The 15,293-nt window shown below is 42.2% G+C and overlaps 1 pseudogene; it reads left to right on the top strand.

Moving 5' to 3' along the window:
• The first annotated feature begins 13,463 nt into the window (after positions 1 to 13,463).
• On the top strand, positions 13,464 to 14,716 carry LOC148023170 (protein transport protein SEC13 homolog A-like; annotated as a pseudogene).
• The last annotated feature ends 577 nt before the right edge of the window (positions 14,717 to 15,293 follow it).

Genomic DNA, 15,293 nt, shown 5'->3' with positions numbered 1-15,293 from the left:
AAAGGCTGGGAAACAAATGGAAAGAGGAAAGAGCAAGACACCCTACAAGGTGGCAGAGAGAGCCCGCGTACTATTGGCAAGACAAGGTTTGGGAGATTCCAAAGACCGTCAGTAGGATACAATGCCCAACCAAAATGGTGATAGTGTGTCTAGGACTCCAAGCTTGATGCTTGGATGGACTTGTGTAGCACCATACTAGATGAGCGCAACGATCCTACCTACATGCCATATCCGTGTAGAATAGAGATAGATTATAACCTAGATATGCATGGCAGGTATGATTTCCCAAGGATCTACAACGTGAATGCATGGAGTCTAGAGGAGTGCTTAATCTTCACCGAGCAGGACATCTGCCCATCCATCATGCACTTCCTCAATGAGTTCTCATCTTGCCCCAACCCTACCTTTATTACTACATGTAATTATCTTAGGGTCACTTAGTATTTTTCTCAAGCAAAAGCCGAGACCCCGACTACTGCTACTCTTTTTTTATCTAAATACAAGAATTGATAGCTACATGATGGTATGTCTTATGGTGAGGGCTGCGCTCTTTCCTTCCTTTTGTATGGCCATCCTTGAAGATATGAACGACAGCCACTTCACCAAGTGTAGCCACCCCTTCTTATCAACCACACCTCTAAATGTATGCATTAACATAAAGGGCTACTTGCAGAGCATACCCTACCTTAGTAAGTCTCTTAGGCCCCCTACAATGTAACTCCTAAAGAGCATTGGGATGATGTCTAGTGTGCTCCCTCTCAATGTATTAAATGCCAAAAAAAGAGAAAAACAAAGAAAAGAAAAGAAAAAAAAACAAAAAAAAAGAGAAGAGAAAAAGAAAGAAAGAAGGCAAAGAAAGGACAAAAGACAAAGCACAAGAAAAGGACAAAATGGAATTCTCATATACCATCTAAGTGCCACAACCACTACACCTAGGGACAATTATATCCCTAGCCTCTCCCCCCACTTCACACTTAGGGCACATCAGGGGAAGGATACACCTAGGAGTTTACACTCGCCCCCAGGGTTAGACCTGTCTCCTTGAGTTACACCCACAACTTCTCCCCTTGTACATGAACTAGGTCCTCCAGTGTGGGACAACACCATAGGCTTGTGCCTGAGGTTTGAACCAACTCCCAATTCCATTGTCATATGGACACCATGCACTGCATAGTGAGGTAGACACACCCCTGGGTAGTGCACTTCATTGTCCTTTTTAGGTACATTCGACAAATCGAGATCAATCTAACCTTGGAGGCCCCCATCACCCACTCAACCTATCCTCAGCCTTCGCAACCTCTCATCCATTTTGTTGTGCTTATTCTCCACAACCAATCTCCCCCAAGCCCCATCATTGGCCCACATGGCAACCCTTCAACCACCCAAGCTCACCAACAAGTGCCATGGGACTGGCACTTAGCTAGGAGAGGAGTAATGTTAACTCCAGTGCAAAGAAAGTGAATAGAAAGCAAAAGAAAATAAAAAAGACACGTGACAAAGAAGAAAAAGGTAGCCCAATGGAAAAATCGGAGGAAAAGGGCTAAGAGCACAAGAAGCAAACTTAAAAGTCCAAGGCAAGTGCAAAGGGAAAATGTACATTTTAAATATAAAAGTGCACCCTAAATCCTTGTAAAAGAGCGCCAAGCTCCCTTTTGTGCAATTTGTAAATATATTTGGACATGGGTAAAGGAGCAATGTAAATAGGAAGGGAAAAGGGAAAGAGGAACTAGGCTAAAATGTCCGGTTAGGTAAAAAAGGAATGGGTGCCCAAGAGGAGTAGGACATGTATAAAAAGGCAAAAGTGAATAAAGAAGCTCATTCTTGTGTGTGGCCAAAACTAGCTCTCTTCTTCTCTTCATCTTCTTCTTGCTTGTACTTGTGCTTGAGAGAAGGAGCATGAGGGAGTGAGTGTGTGAGGATTAGGGACCATGGTGGAGAAGCTCTCCATATTCTCCTCTCTTCATCTCCTCTTCTCTTCTCTTCTCTTCTCTTGTCTCGCATATGGAAATGGAGCTTGAGGATCGAGCTTGCACCTTGGATCGCGGAGTTACCAGAGAGCTTGTGGGAGGAGGCAACTCAATCAAGCATGAAGATAAGCTCACTACACTTGTAGGTTTGAGAGTGTGCACGGTTATGTGAGAGATAGCCATTGCACTTGGCTATAAATGCTTGAAACAATAAGCAGTCCATGGGTCTTGGCAGTTGAGTGAGAGCTCCCACAAAGACTTTTAGTTTTCACCCTTCAATTTAATACAAAAGACTTTTCATCTATATCTTCTCTCTTAGCTTCCATGGCTTCCTTCTCTCTCTTTCTATCTTTCTCTCTCTACTTCTAGTATTTCTCTATCCTCAAATAGTCTTTCTCTCTCATTTGCACTCTTCTTCTCTCTCTTCTATAGTCATCTCTCTCTTCTTTCTCTCTCCTAGTTCACTTCTTTACAATCTACAAAAGCTATGATGGATATGCGTAGAGTTAACCTATCCATTTGGTTTTCAAATCTGTCCTAAGGATCCATGCACTTCATTGAATGATTTTTCTCTATGGATATCAATCACAACAAGATTTGGAATAGGCCACTCTATGCTATCCCATGCTCAAAGGTCTATTTTCTTGGTTTTCTTATCTTCTAATTGATAGAATGATCATAAAAGAAAACACCCAACTATAGCAATTTTATGGTGGTTATATCTTGGTTTTGTAGCTCACAAATGCTTCCATATAGCACATTCAAAAGTCTCAACACACATTCTATTAGGTGCCCTTCTTTAGTGGAATATAGGCTTGATGTTTGTGAAATATAACATCCTTGTGCATGCAAACATGCTAAATTGAGATCCCCTTAATACACCCTCTTCCCTTCAAAGTTTTAAAATCATTCACTTTGTCATACGAAGCTACCAAAAACATGTTGCTCAATAGTAGTTCCTCTCTTAGGTTGGGTTGCATCAATATAAGTAGACAAGAGGGGGCTTTGGGTGAAGAGAGTTGAAAGAGCAAATCAAGAATGAAAGGTAAAGGTACCTTTGTGGATTTTCAATATCAAAGGAGAAGGCATTCAACCTAGAATGTCTCCAATGTGGTGGAGCAAATCATACAAGAAACTATTCATGAGCCTAGTGTGGATCAAGAGCTTACAATTAATGAGCCTAGTGTTGATAAAAACCAAAAGGAGATGTAACAAGAGCAAGGGATGGAGCCCATCGTGAATGAGTTGAGAGTTACCAAAATAAGGTATATTGGGAGCAAGGGGAGGAGCCCATGGTGAATGAGCCTAATGTTGATGAGCACCACTCTCGAAAGATGGAAGGTATACAGTAGGAGCAAGTGGAGATACAAGAGGGGGAGGCACACAAAGAGAAACTGTGCTAGGAGAAAAATAGAAGAGCAAGTGGAGGAGTAGATGCTAAAGGGCGTGTGATCTACAGTAGGTGCAATCTTCACCAAAGGAGCACCCTTTACGTAAGGAAAAGGTTCAACAAGAGGATAAGGAGAAGCAATGCCAAGACAATGAGGAACTTGAAAAGAAGGCCATTATGGATCAAAAAACATGAAGAAACGTGAGCCAATTGAAATAAAACTTTACCAACTTAGTGCTTCTTATACATGGTTAGTTCTCCTCCATGTCATGCTAATAACACTTTTAATGTTCATAGAGCTTTATAATTATGGATGTCAATGAACTACTAGTAAAATTTTAGGAGAGGCCTTTTGCCTTTTTTATTGTTAGAACATGAGACTAGGAAATTACTATGTGAGACTAAAAGTTGATATTTTAGACTTCCAAGAGATCTTAAAAAGGCATTTTACGATGGGGATAGGCTTGTTAATGTATCCCATGGCTTGTTTTTGTTGATAATATTATTGTGTCAACATCTTAAGTGATTTGAAGAAGAGTTTATATTTGACGAGGGCCAATGTTATCAAGCTAAGGGTCAATGCCCCTCATGTGCCATTGTTAATGAAGCCTTAAAATCATATTAAAATGCTATGATTCACTAACTACTTTATGTGATCCACCTTATCATATATTTCACCACCACCTTATTAGAAAAATCTAAATGGTAGGTACTTAGTCAAGTGGTTAATTTCATACTTCTATGGTGTTATATCACCCTCCAAACAATCTAAAACAGTATATATGGAAAACCTTGGTGCCTAAACTATTTATTATGTGTGCGGCAATCAATAGCAATATGTATTCAAAACCCTTGTGCTTAATCTATTTTATAATGTGTGATGATTTCTTGGATTTTAGTTGTCTTTTTGGGTCATGACTTATTGGCATCAAATAATTTTGTACTTTAATGTTTGTAAATGTAGTAACTAATTTGAATATTGAGTTACTAAATTTCTAAAATTTTTAATGCTTAAATAGATTGACTATTCTTATGATTCACTACATATGTGGTTTGAACAAATCCTAAGCATGCACTTATAGATAGAATCATGCATTCTGTATTGTATTTTCAAAGCCATGTTTTGTTAACTAAGGATAGAAGTGTCCATAAGGACGATAGAATGTCAATCACATTTAAAGGAGATGCTTGCTTTAGAGATACTACACCAAATAAAGATAAGCATTCTTCCTTTCATATTGATGATAGTCGATACATTACAATATGTGGATAGTCGAAGAGCAAAAAACATTTTTTGTAATGCGAGATATATATTATCAAAGGGTAAAGATAATTATAGCACCCCTAGGATGCAGCATGGCCACTTAGGCCATAGAACTCAGTTTCTTATGAAAAAGTCTAAAAATCCAATGTTTGGATTTCAAGGACCAAAGAACAACTAATATCTCAAACTTGAGATGAGCTAACAGAGAGTCAGGGTTAACCCTATCTTGGGGTCTAAACAGAACAAAGTTCCTCCTGAACCATATGAACTTGATTAGAACAGCTGAGACCAAGTTGATTAGTTTCCAGGAGCTTTCGTCCAACCCCCCTCAGTCTGCAAAAAAGACAATTGACATACTAAATGTGCCTACCAAGTTGGCCCCTTTTAACCACCTTTTGACCTTCCTCCAAATCGAAGATACAAAAAGACAATCCCGAAACAGATGCTTTTCCGACTCTGGAGATCTACCACAGAATGAACACAAAGGAGAAACATTCATCCTCTTGGTGAGACATGCCCACAAGGGAAGTTTCTTCAAAGCAAGCTACCACCTAAAAGAATTCAGTCTGAAGGAAGGGGTAGCACCCCAAATTCTTCTCATCCTCCTCTTCCATACATGTACCTGGGCCATAAGATATTCAGTCCTCCACTTAACTTGTAAATTCATGGGGATAGCTGGAGATGATTCTCTTAGATCTCTACAAATTTTTTGTGGATAATGTGCCTTCCAAATGGGTTGCAAAGGTCTTTCAGGATAGAATCATCTTGCCCTATTATGGAGGTAGGCCAGCCTTCTTTGACTTGACTCAGAACAGCAGCAAGCCAGTCTCTCTCTCTGGTATTCAACTTGTAGATGTCAGCTAGCCTATCCAGCTGATGCCACTGACCGTCTTGCTCACACCAGACATCCTTCCAAACAGCCAGCCCTTTATCATGCAATCTCTTGGCCAATTTAGAGTCCCTATGGATAGGTGCTTGAGGGGGGTTGTAAGCATGCAATGAAAGCCAAATCCTCCTATAAAGGCCAGAGGCACCCTGCATGTAACCTCTTGATTCCCATTCAGCTCCAGAGAGTACCTTCTGCCACATGGCAATCAAAGTTTGGGCAACATTAGAATGCGATGTTCTGACCTTTAAATGAGGGCAAGATAAGACATCTTGCCAAGAGATTTTTGTCCATTGTATCCCTTTGAGGTTGGCTGTTGTGATCTAGTGATGGATAATTATAGCCCAAGGCTGATTGCTTTCTAGCCTTTTTAGCAATGCAAAGCATAAGGACATGGACTTGGTTTCCAGGCTCTCAAGCCCGGCTCCACCATTTTTTTCTATCCTCCGTGAGGTCGTGCCAACTGATGTGTGCTTGTGATCTATTGAGAGCTCTCAGCAACTTCTCCACTTTTGCCCAAGATGTCAAGCTAAATGGGAGAATAGACCCTACATAAACAGTAGCTGATGTCAAAATACTCCTAGTAATTGTCAACCTACCTGCAAAGGGGTAGAGGGCATCCATCCATTTTTTTAATTTTTCTTGGGACCTGCTTAAAAACTAAGAGAAACACTGACTTGAGAGAGACCCCAACCCCAATGGGGACTCCTAAATATCTCGCAATTTCTCCAGGCTTAACTATTTTGAAGCCCAACTGCTGGATCCATGGCTCAAGTTCCTGCCAGGAGAGGACAAACAGTTCAGTTTTCCTCATGTTAACCTACAAGGCCGATAGCTTCGAGAACTCAGAGTAGATCTCTAGTAACTTGCACACTAACTCCCTTTCAGCCTCAACAATAGAGGCGTTATCATCTGCAAAAAACTGGATAGCCATCTATGATTCATTGGGAAGAGGGAGGCTTTTAATGGCACCAAATTGTAGAGCCTGATCAATCTTCCTTAGCAAAGGATCAGTAACCAGAGCAAAGAGCAACGGGGCTAATGGACAGCCCTGCCTGATGGAGCGTTTCAAATCAAAAGGAGCAATGAAGGTGCCGTTAATATTAATGACTACAGAAGCATTACTAAACAGAGCAGCCAACATATTGATGAAAATAGGGCCAAATTTCATGGCAGATAGGACTCTAATGATGAAAGACAGCTAATCCTATCATATGCTTTATCCCAATCCATATTGATAAGCACAAAATCCTTTTGTAGGCTAAGAGCATAATCCATGGAGATGATGAGATTAAGAACTGCATCATGAATTCTTCTGCCATGTACAAAACCATACTGTCTTTTATGAATCACCTCAACGAAGAGGTGTTTGATGCACATAGCTAAAGCCTTGGCCAAGATCTTATAAAAAAAGTTGAGCATTGTTAAAGGTATCTAGCTTGTAGGCTTATTCCTGTCCTATGACTTGGGTATGAGCTTAATTACTCCTTGATTCACAACAAGGATTAGGAAACCAGGCTTCCCAACATGATTCAGCATGTCAATAATATATTCCCTGCAAATAGGCCATAATGTCTGAAACACTTAGGTAGGAAGGCCATCTGGTCCGGGAGATTTCCCTGATTTCATGGAGAAAACATCCTCTTTCAGCTCCACCAAAGTAAAGGGTCTATCCAACAGCAATGCTTGCTTAGTACCAATCTGATTAACTACATCATGCAAGAAGTTTTCCAATTTGTTGGCATAATTAGGTGGGATGGGAGGCTCGATACCCACGATTGCCAACAAATAGTCTTTAAAGACCCTATCAATAACAGACTCATCAGAGACTAAGTCACCTTGTTGATTTTCTATGCATGCAATAGTCTCCTTTTTTTGCTTCTCTTTCAGTTTGGAGAAGAAGAATTCATTAGGGCCATCACCAAGGGTCTCCCAACTGACCCCTCAGTTGCACCCTGACAGCCTTGACTGCATCCTCTTCCATTAATCTGATGTACAATTCCAGGTCCTTGAGACACACCTACAACACCTGATCTTCTGGATTGAGTGTCAAGGAAGAGAGCAGAAAAGTCCGGACTTTGCCAATATGCTCAAGATTAAGTCTTCTCTAAGACACTTTTTCTCTGTCGTATTCCTTTGCAATATCCGTGATGGCTTTTTGACATTTCATCTAGCGGGCTTTGCGGGTGACAAAGGGGTCCCTAGCCTTCTCCCAAACACCAATCAATTTGTCATGAAATCCTTTGTCACTTAGAAAAGAAACATTGAACCGAAAAGGGGGGGGGGGCGGGCGGGGGCATTTGAAGATTTACCAAGGAGAACCAGCTTGAATGTGGCAAGCACAAGCACGTGATCGGAGGCAACAACCTCCTCGAAAAGCCTACATCTGACTCCCCCTCCCAGCCACCAAGCACCTTGAGTGGAGTAAAGGCTATCAAGACGAGCTCCTCTCCATGTGTTACCAATATGCCTCTTATGCCATGTAAAATTTGGGGATCGCTCCTTGCATGCCAAAAGTGCCAGATCCTCCAATTCACATAAAGTTTCCAGCATCATCCAAGCTTCTTGCTCTTCAGCCGTCATGTTCCCAAGGCCATGCGAGAGATCAGAGCTTCTTGTCATGTTCCAGTCACTGCCGATGATGGCGATCTTCTCTGTCAAGCAATGCTTGAGCATTTCCCATTCCTTTGCTCTCAGAGATGAATAGTTCGCAGCATAGATAGAGCAAACCATAAAAGGTTCCCCACTCCACTTAACTTGAACACCAACAAAACTACCATCACTAGCCATCAAACTTTCACTCCGGCGGCATAGATCTTGCTTTACCAGCAAGGGCATTCCTCCCCTATCCCTTGTAGCTACATCTTAAAAGGTGACGTAATCTGTAATGCAAAAGGCCCTACAAGCTTCCTAGTCCATCTTAGTTTCCTGCAAATCTAGGACGTGCAGCATATAGCTCCTAATGATTCCATAAGAAACTTGCTTGCGCATGTCAGAGGACAAGCCTCGAACATTCCATGTACAAAACTTGAGCCTTGGAGAGAGTGTCGCCTTCTCCTCAGTATGCACCCGGTTCATCCAACATTTCATGGCCATCCAAAGGAGCATAGTGATTGCGATCCACCAAAGCTTCTTGATTGATGGCTTGCGGTTCTTCTTCTTACCTCTGCTATTAGTCTCCCAGTCTTTAGGGGCGACATTTTCTTTGTTATCATGGGGAGAGGCAGCCTTGCCCCCTGTTGTGTTCTTGGCCACATGCGCATCATTCTGGGAACTAGAAGAGGAAGGCTTTTCCTTCGTGTTTTTGTGTCGTTGGTTCTCCGAGGCATTAGGCGGCTTCTTGAGGGTCGAGTGAGCAACATTGCCCACACCTGAAGCGTCATTCTTCTGTTTGTCTTTCTCATCTGCTTTCTTGCCCTGCTCCATACCCGTGCCCGCATCAGCAGCAGCCATGTTGGCATCTGCAGGGATCTTGTTGGGACAAAGCCCTAGCAAAATGACCATACAATTTGAAATGATAGCAAGCATCGGGGAAAGATGAAAATTTAACTGAGAGAATGACATCCATTCCACGAGCATCCTACAACTAAAGGAACTCTGGCGACTCGTTTCTTCTGTCCCAAAGCATACAAGCACGGCTTGTCGGCTTGAGAAGGCCCCACGTGGTGGCAGGAGCAGGAGAATACAAGACCTTTCCAAGGGTTGCAGCAATGGCCGCAGTTTCCTTGACAAGCCAAGGAGGGGGATCTGGCAGCTCGATCCACACCGGGCATTCATGTAGGAGCACACCTTCAGGAGAGAATGAAGAAGACCATGGAATGGCATACACAAGATTGCCCTTGTAGCCCACACAGGAGGCCAACACCCAGTCTCTTTCTACCTTCGATCCCAAGATAACCAGATAAAACCCCTTGCCGACAAACCTGAACTGGCTAAGGGTTGCCTTCCCCTGATAAGTGTTATCGAACCACCTACAGAAGTCGTCCTCCATTGGAGGACGACCCAGAAAGTAGAGATAGACCCGTCACCCCAGTATAAAGTAGAGTTGCATATCGCTGCGATATTCTCTCATAGGAGAGAGTGACTCTAGCCTTGTGTACTCGTGCACCTTCTTAGGCCTTAGCTTTGCAAGTGACATTGTGACGAGCTTGGTCAAAGCGCAACAGTTTGTCTATCTCAGTCATGTCCACTGCTTTGCCCTGCACAGCATGCTTGTACTCAATCTGCCCTATAGTTTGCTCGGCTACCATCTCATCAGGATTCAGTTCTCTACCTCTTACCAGAAATAGTTTGCATGCATGACTGAGAGACTCGTGGCGACATAAGGCCATAATGACTTTGTCAGAGCAAATATTCTCCATGCTTCTTCTCGATACTTTGCTCCTCAATCAACAGAGAGAGAAACCTTTTTTCCTACACTCCTAGGTTGACCGTTGAACCATCTTTTGTAGGAGCAAAAAACTTGCTTGACTATACACATGCTCATATAGTTATATAAAAGGTTTAGGGTTACAAGTAAGGGAGGATTTATTGCATTACTTTATGAAAAAGGGGGGCCACATGAGAAGATGTATCTTCCTAAAATAGAAGCATGTCCTATAGATAGCTTCTCTCACTAACAAGTTGTAGAAAAGTTCATTCTATGTTGAAGAAGCATTTTCCCTCTTAATTTATGTAACTAATGCAATTTGGAATATCCTTGCATTGAATATTGGCTTCCCTTCTATGCAAGTACAAATTAACATTATAAATAATGTAAACATATAATTGATAAGAATAATGAGGGTTGGATTGCATCTCCACTCTTTAGAACAAAGCAAAAGCCTTGAGAAACAATGGCCTTTGCATCCACATAAATATCTTAATTTATGTTAATATCTTCATAGTTAGGCAAAATGTGAAACAAGATAGCTATATGAGTAGGTACACTTTGAGTTTCCACATCTATCACAAATTTACATTTCTCTAATAGTGAATAGGATCAATCCCAATGAATCCACTTTTAGTAGTTTGTGTATAAATTATAAAATTTTAGTCTTAGTCTATGCATCATAGATCAACATATTTTTATCTATTCTTTCATCTTTCATCAATGAGTGTGTCCAAATGAGTGCTCTTTTGGTGACTAATATGAGCCTAAGGTAGGTATTTCACACTATTGGCTTATCTTTAGGATTGAGTTTGGTTAATTGAGCTACCTTACATTAATTTCTTCTCTCTTCATGTTCATTCGTTATCTTGACATTATCTTCATCAAGGGTTCATCTTGGGGGTTTTTAGAGGGTGCATGACACAGGTTCCCATCAGCCTAATTAAGCTACATGTGCTTACTTCTAATCTAGGGATATATTGGATTTGGGGTTTGTTGGTGCAAGCATTGCCAAAATAGCTCCTCTCCCATACAATGAACCTCTATTTCTAGAGTATACCATAGGACAAAACAATCACGTACAATAGTGAGTCACTAGCTGCATTGGCTCTAGCACCAACTCCTCTCTCTAGAAGGAAGTCCACCGAGTGAATGATGATGACTATATATCAAAGGAGGAGGAGGAGCCCAATAAGGCCAACATTAAATGCTGGCCGACAGGCATAAAATGCCAAAAACCACATGAAGTGACCACAATAAAAATGCCTAAAATACTAACAAATGTGCCCATCCCAACTAGTATGCATAGACTCACACACGAGCTGATAATCTTGCTAGCAAAGGATTTGTGCACTATTCATGGCAATTGATGTTGGTAATTTTCTAGAAGACAAAGTGTCCTTGGAGCAAAGTTTTTATAGATCCTTTAGCCATCCCTCATTGGCAAGTTAGCTCTATAGTTGTAACATTGTGGGGATATTGTCATAGTTCACACGAGCTTTCATATTTGTAGGTTTTGAGCATCCAAAGGGTAAGTGGATTCTGTCAGATGGCACATTGGATGTTGGGCCCATTGATAAATGCCTTTGGCACTACCTTGAATAGTGCTCATCTACCGGTATCCATTTAAACGAGTGTACCTTGCTTGGCTTAAAGTGTAACACTTAAGGATTCTTAGGCCCTTGACATATTTCAATACAGTTAGGTAAGTGTTCTTTGTGATGAACCTAGGTTGGCAAGGTTTTGATGATTTTAACTTAGTGTTGAGTTTACTTTTATTGTCCCTTGAAGTCATGGAAAAATGTTTAGTTTTTACCTTGACCACATAATGATAAGAAATAAGGTTTTATCAACCAAGCATGTAAAATTGAGCAACCCTATACTACTTAGTTTGAGAAAACAACATGGAGCAAAATAATGAATTGTTCTATATCTAAATCTTTCTCTTTTTTGTGAGTAGAAAAATATTCACTTTATTAAACTACCCACTTTATTATAAACTAGCCATAATATGTTTCATAGTGCTACACTCATTGTATTGAAGAGACTTAATCCAATAATTCCATCACAACCCACACATCCTATTTTGAATTTACTAAACCACTTACTTTATTCTAAAATAGTTGAATGGGTTTTAGAGTGCTATGCTTATCATATTGAAGAGGGACTCAATCAAATATTTGCATCATGACCCACCCTATTTTGCCAATGTGGTATGGAGGATGAGTACACCTTCTAGTGGAGTACCATAACTCTCAGCATTGAAAACAAAATGTTGAAGATATAGGTCAACATATTGAACATAATGACACTACCTATTCTTTAAGGGGTCTCCATACACTTGTTGGAAACCCATCTCTTCCCTAGGCTACTTAACCATCCTAGTCTTACACCAACCGTGCTACAAATATATGCACAAGCAATAAGAAAACTCAAGGTGGGAGACAAACAAGCTCACCAATGCATCACTCTTTGCCATGTAGTCTAGACAATTGGAGAGGAGCTTCAAAAGCCTCCACTTGTTCAATACCACAAACTGTGTTCACCTTCTTTCAATCTATAACTTGTTCGATCTCCAACCATGAATTGTTGCACAAGCAAAACATATCGATGAAAAGGGGAGTACTCAAGGGAAGAAATGAGGAAAGCCTCACAATCTCATACTCATTGAGAGCCATGCCTCGCATAGGCCAATCAACTTGTGTAAGGGTTTTATTACTTAATGTGAATCATTCACACACATTTTTATAGCAATGGTGGACTCCTCCCTTTTTTGCCGATGAGTAGAGAGAGAATGCTTGAATATGCACGTGAGCACACATGCGTGCACACACACACACACACACGAGAGAGAGAGAGAGAGAGAGAGAGAGAGAGAGAGAGAGAGAGAGAGAGAGAGAGAGAGAGAGAGAGAGAGAGAGAGAGAGAGAGAGAGAGAGAGAGAGAGAGAGAGAGAGAGAGAGAGAGAGAGAGAGAGAACCAATGAAATGCCACCACCTCCTAGCCATTAGAGTTTAGTGAAGTACCTAGGAATTCAAGGGTACTCCCATCTCTCATTGCAAGTTCTGACATGAGGGTTCCGTTGATTAGGTGCACCTTGCCACATGACCCATAATGTGATTATACAAACTTGCACGTCCTTGTTGGATTTCATTGTGAATTAGAGGATTGAAAGCACTTCGCTTATAACACAATTCAAGCCAAAAAATTTCCAGAACCTATGCTATGACCCTACCTCGGGGGCCAACAACCCCTTGCCCTTGATTGCATCTAGCTAGGGATGCAGTGCCTCTTGAGTAGAAGTTGATGATGTTGAACACTATATAAAAAAACCCAAGGGAAAATAGTCCCCCCTAGGTCGGCAGCCCCCTTGCCCGGAGTCGCCTCTAGCTAAGTGACTCCAAAGCAAAAGTTGATGATGTTGAGCATAAAGAGCCCCTTTTCCCACTTGGTAAAATTTGTCGACTCCTCCTTGTGTATAGGCAAGCCAAAGAATAGCATGAAGCTAAGCTGATGATGTTGAACAAAATAAGCCCCTTTCCCACTTGGTAAAAATTGTCCAAGACTCCTTATATATAGGCAGGCCAAAGAACAGCCTGAGTTTGTGAGAGAGCCATAGTTATTATACTATACAAGCGAGCAGGCAGACAGCCACAGAGACAGAGAGAGAGAGAGAGAGAGAGAGAGAGAGAGAGAGAGAGAGAGAGAAACGCAGAGATGACTGCAGGCGTGAAGCACACAGTGGAATCAGGCCATCAGGATATGGTCCACGACGTGCAGATGGACTTCTACGGCAAGCGCATGGCGACCTGCTCCTCAGATCGGACCATCAGGATCTTCGGCGTGAGCGGCAGCGACCCGCCAGCCCTCCTGTCGACGCTCTCCGGCCACGAAGGCCCCGTGTGGCAGGTCGCCTGGGCCCACCCCAAGTTCGGATCCATGCTCGCCTCCTGCTCGTACGACCGCAAGGTCATCCTCTGGAAGGAGGGTCCTGAGAATGTCTGGTCCCAGGCCCTCGCCTTCGAGGAGCACGAGTCGTCCGTCAACAGCATCGGCTGGGCCCCTCACGAGTTCGCTGCCTCGCCTGCGGCTCCTCGGACGGCACCATCTCTATCTTCACCCACCGAGAGGATGGGACCTGGGACAAGAAGAAGATCCCCCAAGCCCACAGCGTCGGCGTCACATCAGTCTCCTGGGCACCTGCTACTGCTCCCGGATCCCTCATTGGCCAATATCAGAGCCCTGTCCAGAAGCTTGTGTCCGGTGGCTGCGACAACACGGTGAAAGTGTGGAAGTTTGCAGATGGGCAGTGGAAGATGGATTGCTTTCCGCCACTGTCAAAGCATACAGATTGGGTTCGTGATGTGGCTTGGGCACGCACCCAATCTAGGGTTACCTAAGACGACAATTGCCAGTGCATCTCAGGATGGTACTGTTGTCATTTGGACGCAAGCCAAAGAAGGTGACACCTGGGAGGGTAAAGTCCTAAACAATTTCAGGACTGCAGTTTGGAGAGTTAGCTGGTCTTTGACTGGGAACATCTTGGCTGTAGCTGATGGGAACAACAATGTCACTTTGTGGAAGGAAACAGTTGATGGGGAGTGGACTTCCGTGTCGACAGTGTAGTGCTTTCTTTCATCAGGAGCTTGTACTGGTAACCTGCATACATGTTGCAACCATCATCGATCCAATCGGTTCTTTTTTCATTGCCATTATAAACTATTAAGCACTTGAGACTTAGTTCAGACAGGATGAGCAGATCCTGTTCATACGGCCATTTGTTGGATGTATATTTTATTTTGCATTTTGAAATGTTTAGCACAGCATCTTATTTTCTTCCTTCTTGTCCAGAAATGTGAACTTAAAAGGTTGAATGGTTGGTAATTGAAGCTGCACATGGTGTGACTGAAGGTTGCATTAGTAGTGGAAAAGAGTTTGTTAAATTGTGTCCTGGGCTTACAGCTATTTTTAATAATGCTGTAGTATCAAAACGTGTTTTTGTGTTGTTTAGTTTTCAATGTGCCACACACCTGAGATGCTTATAAGTCTATGTACACTGGATTGATATCATTGGCAGGTCTATCACTGTCTGCTAATACAAATTTCACATGCATCTGGAATAAGCATTCCCTTGTGAGAGGCAGATCAAGGCATAGGAGACATGGTTGTGGTCTCTACAAAAGTGGAGTGTATTTCAGGGGTATTTCAGATTCAAATGCGAGTTGGTTCTTTGAAACATGTCAAGGTCTTAGCACTGTCAACAAGGGAAGTTTTACAGATCTCAGATGAATACTGTGGGTCTTAGGCATTTTTTGCAAGATGCTTGACTGCTTTGATAGGCAGATCTTACTTTGCTGCTTTGATGTGGGGCTTAGTCAGTTTTCACAAGATCCTTGGTTGCAAGCAGATTTTACTTA

This window comes from Lygodium microphyllum, chromosome 16 (assembly GCF_053477565.2).
Source record: "Lygodium microphyllum isolate KBCC chromosome 16, Lygodium_microphyllum_v1.1.10, whole genome shotgun sequence".
NCBI lineage: Eukaryota > Viridiplantae > Streptophyta > Polypodiopsida > Schizaeales > Lygodiaceae > Lygodium > Lygodium microphyllum.
Note: the sequence above shows the minus strand (reverse complement) of the source record. Positions and strands in the feature narration are given on the sequence as shown.